The sequence below is a fragment of the Salvelinus fontinalis genome, chromosome 38 (assembly GCF_029448725.1).
Source record: "Salvelinus fontinalis isolate EN_2023a chromosome 38, ASM2944872v1, whole genome shotgun sequence".
Taxonomy (NCBI): domain Eukaryota; kingdom Metazoa; phylum Chordata; class Actinopteri; order Salmoniformes; family Salmonidae; genus Salvelinus; species Salvelinus fontinalis.
In genome coordinates this window covers 34,293,234-34,301,057 of record NC_074702.1, presented here as the reverse complement: position 1 = coordinate 34,301,057, position 7,824 = coordinate 34,293,234, and the positions used below count along the sequence as shown (strand labels likewise).

Genomic DNA, 7,824 nt, shown 5'->3' with positions numbered 1-7,824 from the left:
ATTTTCAGCAGGCAAGTTCATCTCCTCAGCAGGCAGGTCTTGAACTGTTGTTGTCTCCTCCAGCCGCTTTTCAACAAGAGGCTGTGCTGGTAGCGTATCAGGGACTGGCACCGCAACTGTCTGTTTCACTGGTGGGGGCCTGTGTTCCCACTCTCTCGCTGGTTCAGCATTCCTCTCCTCAGGTACTGTAGGAGATGTGGGAACCTGTAGCGGCTCATGATGAAGGTCATATTCATCCCCGCTGTCATCAGAATCTAGAGGATGTGATGCAGGCTGATGTCTCCTTTTTTTCAGACTTTTGTCATCTTTGGTCATTTCTGGTTGTGTCTCAAAAGGTAAGTGGTCACAGGACATGAGCAGGTTTCTGTGCAGGACCCTGGAGCGTCCCCTACCCTTTTCTGGTCTCAATTCATAAATCGGCAGGTCTGAACCCATTTGTCTCACTACTGTGTGAATTGTATCTTCCCAATAGTTACGGAGTTTGCCTGGTCCTCCTCTTGGTGTCAGGTTTTTAATCAGAACTCGCTCGCCAGGCTGTAGCACTGAACTCCTAACTTTAGTGTCATAGTACTTCTTACTTCTTTCAGCAGCTTTCTGAGCATTTTCATTTGCAATTGCGTATGCTTCTTCCATCCCTCGTTTCCAGTTCTCCACGTAGTCTCGATGGTTACTGGAACCTGCCTCTGTGCACAATCCAAAGAGCATATCAACTGGAAGCCTGGGTGATCTCCCAAACAGAAGATAAAATGGTGAATAGCCAGTCACTTCGCAACGGGTGCAGTTATAGGCATAAACCAGTTTGTTCAGAGACTCCTTCCAATTTGACTTTTGTGTCTCAGTTAGTGTCTTTAACATTTGCAACAATGTTCTGTTCATGCGTTCCACTTGACCATTCCCCATCGGGTGGTAGGGTGTTGTTCTGGACCCCGCCATGCCACTGAGTTTCTTTAACTGATGGAACAACTGATTTTCAAATTCTCCCCCTTGGTCATGGTGGATGCGGGACGGGAACCCAAATTTCAGGGCAAAGTCATTGAAGATGAGATTTGCAGCAGTTTTACCTGACTTTGATGTGGTGGCGTAGGCTTGAGTGAAACGTGTAAAATGATCAACAATCACGAGGATGTACTCATATCCCCCTTTGCATCTGTCGAGATGAAGGAAGTCTATACATACCAGTTCAAATGGCTGTGTTGTCACAATGTTTGTCAGAGGAGCTCTTGCTTCATGGGCTGGCTTTTTCTGCTTGACACAGCTACAAGTTTTAGTCACATAGTGCTCGATGTCAGATTGCATATATGGCCAGAAGAAGCGGTCACGTACTAGTGATACAGTGCGGTCAGTACCTTGGTGTCCCATGTTATTGTGCAACTCTTCCATCACTTTACCTTTGTACTGCTCTGGTAGAACTAACTGCTTGCGGGCTGTAGTGATTCTGTACAGAATGCCATCACTGTCTATTGTCAATTTGTCCCATTCTCTGAATAGGCATTTTGTCTTTGGACTGAATTCCTTTTGCTCTTTAACTGGCGGTTTGAAACCCGACAGTTTGAAATTGAGCACAGGACGGATGACCGGATCAGATTCTTGTGCTTCTCTTATCCTATCTTTTGGGATCGAGCTGGTTGTTGCAGTGGTTGTCTCACCTTCAGCTGACACTGACATAGCTGCAGCTGAAAGTGACCAAGGTACAACAGCCTCTTTCTGAACCTCGACTGCTTGTTTCGTGGCGGCAATGGTGTCTGGTGGAAGCTCCTCAGAACATTCTCTCATCAGTGACTCTACATCCAGTGGCATCCTTGACAACGCATCTGCATCGCCGTTCTCTCTGCCTGGCCTGTACTTTATTGTGAAGTGGAAATCAGCCAATTCTGAAACCCACCTGGAAGTGGTTGCGTTCAGTTTCGCAGTAGACAGAATGTAGCTGAGCGGGTTGTTATCGCTGTATACAGTGAAGGACGGAGCATAGTACAAATAATCATGGAACTTATCAGTGATTGCCCATTTTAGAGCTAGAAATTCTAGCTTGCCTGAGTGATAGTGATAGTTCTTCTCAGCTGTTGTTAAGGTTCGAGAGCCATAAGCAATGACCCTAAGCTTCCCATCTTGCTTTTGATAGAGAACTGCTCCCAAGCCTTGGTGTGACGCATCAGTGTGTACAACAAATGGCTGAGTGAAATCAGGGAAACCTAAGACTGGTGGGTGAAGCAAACACTCAATCAGCTGTTCAAGTGCCTGTTGATGCTGGTCAGTCCACAGGATTGGCTTGTTTGAGGGCACCACATGACTTAGTTTCTTTGTTTTTGTTTTCCGTGGGTGGTCAGGTAATTTCTCTGAGTCTGCTTTCAGGAGGTCATACAGGCAGCTGGCCCTCCTAGAAAAGTCCTTGATGTACTGTCTGTAGTAAGTGAGTAAACCAAGCATTTGTCTGAGCTGGCCCACAGTCCCTGGTCTGATTTCTTTCAATGCTCTTACTGCTTCAAAATCGGCTGGGTCAACTCGGCTGCCCTCTGCAGACACTACTCTGCCCAAATAACGGACCTGGGGTTTAAAGAGATCACACTTACTTGGTTTGAGTTTAATGCCATACTCTCTGAGGCGCCTCAAAACTTTTCGCACATCATTCACATGGCTGTCGAAAGTTTTACTGAAAACAAGCGTGTCGTCCAGATAAGGAATGCAGATGTCATCCCGGAGCCCTTCCAAACACTCCTCCATACACCGCTGAAAAGCTGCAGGAGCGTTCATGAGGCCGAATGGCATCCGTATCCACTCATAGAGTCCCCACGGAGTCACAAATGCTGTCAGTGGTCTGCTTTCTTCAGAGATGAACCCCTGGTGATAAGCTTTTCCCTGATCTAAGAGGGAGAACCAGGAATTACCACCTAAACTGTCCATGATGTCTTGGACCCGAGGGATGGGCTGGCGGTCGGGATGTGTCTTTCTGTTCAGGTCTCTGTAATCTATACACAACCGGAGGGTCCCATCCTTCTTACGAACGCACACGACAGGTGAAGAGTATGAAGAGTTTGACTTCCTAACCCAGCCCTGGGCTATGAGGTCATAAAGGTAACCCTTCATCTCCTGATACAGTGGCCTGGGCACTGACATGTATGTGCGCTTGACTGGTTCAGAGTCCTTTAGAGAAATAGTCATTTTCAATCGTTCAATGCAGCCAATGTCATTGTCTGACCTGGAGAAGGAGTGACACTCTTCTCTAAGCATTTGCCTAACAACCTCTCTCTGCTCTTCAGTTAGGTGAGTTAAACCTACTGGTGGATCCCACTGTTCAGTAGCAGTACATGGGGTTCGAACGCTGGTGTGATTCACTGTGGCTGGGGTAACAGTTTTTTCAAAGACTTGGGCAGGTAACACAGTCATAATGGTTTGTACTGTACCGATTATTGTGCGTCCTAGCAGGGCAATGTCGTGGTCAGTAGGGTTAGAGACATCAAGCCTGATAACTGGAAAAACACCTTTCCTGACTCTGACTAGTGTGTCAAAGAACTCAAGGTCGTCTGGCCACTGCGGGTTCAGGTCTGGCTGGAAAAGCATTGTCATGTCCTCTTTGAAAGGCTGGGAAGCTACGCGGCACTCAATCTGAATGCTACTGTGTTTTGGGATAGCAACCTTCTCTTTCTTGGTTTTCACTGCATATTCATCTGTCTGTTCTGCGCTAACAGCCTGTATAAAAGCACTCACCTTGTTTCTTTTGAGGCTTGGGAAAGCTGTTCTTATTGTACTGTATCGTTTAGTCTTTTCGGTCATTGTCAGGATGTGCTCGATAACATTGAAACCTATAATGGGATGAGATAGGTGACAGCCTTTCATTACCAGCACTGGGATGATCAGTTCCTTTGTTTCGTCAGTTTCAGAGGCTAGCCGAAAAGTTGTTTCAATCCATCCCAGGTACGGCATTTCAGTCCCATTTGCTGCAGTCAACCTGAGATCAGCAGGTGAGTCCAGGATTTCTGAAACATCCCTAAGCCTTGCGTTTGGGAGAGATTCCTCTTTCCATCGTTCATCAATGACCGATACCTGAGAGCCTGTGTCCCATAGAGCTTGGAGGTGGTGGCGATTCAGGTGACACTCAATAAGGCACTGTCTGCCGACTAGCGAGGTGACCTTACGGGGGTGGCGACCTTGAGCTAGGGATGGTAAAGAGTGGGCATTTTCCTCTGTGCAGGAAAACCTTCCACTGGTAGAGTTACTTTTCAGGTGAGTGCATTTTTCCTTATGTTTAATCCAATGTTGATTTTGACATACTTTGGAACAGTACAGTGTCTCTTTACATTATGAACATTGTTTCAGGTTCTCAAATGAATCTTCTCTGGCACAATTTGCACATTTCTGGAACTTTTTGGTAGCTATGGTTAACACTCGTCCCTCAGCGGTAACCTTTCCCCGTTTAAATGGCCCTCCCTTGATGGTCTGACTCCCCGGATTTTACATCCAGCTTGAAAATGTTCTCCACTCCCACATCGGAAGCAGTGTGTGCAGCGTGCATCTGTTCTGGCCTGCTGGCAGACAAAACACCTCCTTGGAGCTTGAGCAGAGCGGTTGGCATACCGGTTAGGTGCATATTGATGCTGCGCAGGGTCAGGTGCTTGGGACTGACTGTAGTTGCTGTAATACTGCTGCTGGGAAACAGGTGGCTGGGGGTCCCAATCTGGCCTCCTAACTGGAGGTGGGGCATAGGCACAAGGCGGTGACTGAAACATAGGCTGCTGTAATGTCTCCTTAATCTGAGCAATCTCTGCACTGAGACCTTTTAGAGAAGCTACACCTGTCTTAAGTTCAGCTAACTCTGTTAACAGTTCTACTGGTATCTTGACTTTGGCTTCCTTCACAGGACACTTTGTGGATGGCGTATCATCTAACTGGACTACACTTACAGTTGTAGCAGGCTGTGGGGCATGAAACCGCTTTTTGTTTCATCTTTCTATCTCATTAGCACAAGCAATGTTAAGCTTCTCTAGCAAAACCTCATCTGATGTTTCACTATCTAGCAGGAGAGGCTGCATGTCTATCCTGATACTGTCACTCTGGAGACCTGTAAGGACTGTGTGTAAACACATGCGCTGGACTAGAGCAGGGTCATACTTAAACCCTGATTCTGACTCCTGGGATGCAAACAGTACTTTTTGCCTCAAATCTAAAACACGCATCAGGAAGCTTTGAGGGGTCTCCTTGCTATGCTGTGCTTCTGAAGCTAGCTGTTTGTAAAGCTCTGTAGCACTCTTCTCTTGGAAGTGGGAACGCAGGATACATCTAAGTGTGGGAAGAGTTAGCTGGGGTTTACCTTCCAAGTAACTGCGTAGCTGTGAGCCTGGAGAAATAGCCCTGACTACTGCGTCTACTATTTCTACCCCAGGATAGCCTCTGTTACGTGCACTCTCGATCTGATGGGCAAGGCTGGAAAAAAATCTGTTTATCTTTCTGGCCCGGTTCACCTATCTGACCAGATATTTTAAACTCTTTGCGCCAGTATGAGCTGGGCTGTGCATTGGGTGAGAGCGGCACGCTCCCCTGAAGATTGGCATGGGGTTGGGGCTGACGCAGAGAATCACTGGCTTTGGCTGCAGTAATCTGCTCAGTTCCCACCCTTTGTTGTGGGGTTACAGTTCTCAGTTCCTCTATTCTGTGATGTGTTCCGGCTGTTTCAATATCATGGTCAGTTTGCCATGTTTTGTTATCTATGCCACTGATCATCTCTGTCATTTTGTCTTTAAGTAGCAACAATTCCGACATGCCTCCATCTTCTAACTCTGCAACTTCCTCTCTTTCAAGGAACATCATAATGTGAGTCATCAATGATATGCGGGATTTGTCTTGAACATCTCTTCTCTGTTCGCCTGATATGTCAAGGAAATCACATATCTCTAGTAACTTGTCTTTAGTCAGGGTGTGCAATTCTCCTACTACCTCTTCCTGTAGTTCTTCCAAGGCGGTTGTCATGTTGACAGAACAGGAGGAACTTTTACTGTGCAGGAGTTGACTCTGAATTAGATGGTCCTTACTGCCTCTGATGGTCGATCAATGGCCTCAGTTGACACGTACTTAACCACCAACTTCCAGCTCTCCTCAAACAGCAACACTTTCCTCACTGCAGCCTGCCTGAGTTATTATGTGGGGATTTAGCTGGCTCGGAATTCAGCGACCAGGATGTGGAAACTGGACATCTGAGCAGCTATCTCAGCAGTGCCTCCAAAAATGTTACACCCCTGAAAAAGGGTAGAAAGAATCACGAGAGCGTGATACGGAATGTTTACTCATGGAACGTTTAGTGCAATCATTTTACAAAAGTAACACATTTTACAGAATAACAGATCTACAGGAAATAGAGTTTTGTAGGGTACAAGGCTTATTCAAATCATAACAGTATACACTGTACATCACTGAAACAAATACTATTTTCAATATAACTGTCAAGCAAAGCTTTAACTCAGTAAACCAAAACACAATTTATCAACAGGCAATAAAGTGTTTGAAAAACCATTACACAAATATCACCGCAAAATATCTTATTAACAATGCACAGGTTCATTCACAATCGACATAAAATGGCAGCTACGTAGCAGTACCTAGCAGTGCGTAGCTAGCTGCAACCGAGCACGGCTCATATTACTCTGCAAACTTAACTAACTTCCTCAATATGTTACTAAAACAAACCTTAAACACTCTTGACATGTTAGCAAGTTATTACATTTAAATTACTCTTTTTAATCATCAATAACGTACCTGAAAAAGGGTAGAAAGAATCACGAGAGCGTGATACGGAATGTTTACTCATGGAACGTTTAGTGCAATGAGAAAAAAGACCGCGAATTCTCCGTGAACTTGAGTGGAGACCAGAGCAATCGATCTCAGGCTCATAGATTAAGAGCATTTAGTAGATCACAGATTAACACTTTTCCACGACAACATAAAGTAATCAACATAACGTTTACACATTCCTCTCACAATTCGTACCCTTTGTATGCTTGACGGATTTTAACATTTATTATATAAATGTTATCAATCTATCAACTAATACTGAATGCATGATCTTCTTAACCTTAGATGTTTTAAGATCCTCACATACTATGAATTTACTAATACTTTTTAATGTATAACAGGCTATTAGTATTTCCTTTAACCTGTCACATGTGCAAGTATGGCACTTATTTACACGTGTGTATGTGTGTGTGTCCGTGCATGAGCACGTGTGTGTTACAGTTAAAAACTACTTTGACTACCACCACTGATTTTTGTATGCTAGCTATGCTACCAGCTTATACGAACGGGAGTTAGCATTTAGCAGGCATTTTTTCTTAACCTGAAAAGGGACAACTTCTACATTTTATGCAGCGAAAATAGCCAAATATACACTACCGGTCAAAATATTTAGAACACCTACTCATTCAAGAGATGTTCTTTATTTTTACTATTTTGTAGAATAATTTTACTACATTGTAGAATAATAGTGAAGACATAACTATGAAATAACAGATGGCATCATGTAGTAACCAAAAAAGTGTTAAAACAAATCAAAATATATTTGAGATTCTTCAAATAGCCACTCTTTGCCTTGATGACAGCTTTGCACACTCTTGGCATTCCCTCAACCAGCTTCACCTGGAATGCTTCGAGCACTTGTTGGCTGCTTTTCCTTCACTCTGCGGTCCGACTCATCACAAGCCATCAAGGCAAAGTGTGGCTATTTGAAGAATCTCAAATATAAAATATATTTTGACTTATTTAACACTTTTTTGGTTAATACATGATTCCATATATGTTATTTCAAAGTTTTGATGACTTCACTATTATTCTACAATGTAGAAT

The 7,824-nt window shown here is 44.3% G+C and overlaps 1 protein-coding gene across 1 annotated transcript in view; it reads right to left on the bottom strand.

The window, feature by feature from the left end:
• serinc2l (serine incorporator 2, like) overlaps positions 1 to 6,914 on the bottom strand; it is a 27,632-nt gene extending 20,718 nt beyond the window's left edge. The window contains exon 1 of the mRNA XM_055903667.1: positions 6,742 to 6,914. The gene's annotated coding sequence lies outside the window, so the exon portion shown is untranslated. The remainder of the gene's footprint in view (positions 1 to 6,741) is intronic.
• Between the last annotated feature and the right edge of the window lie 910 nt (positions 6,915 to 7,824).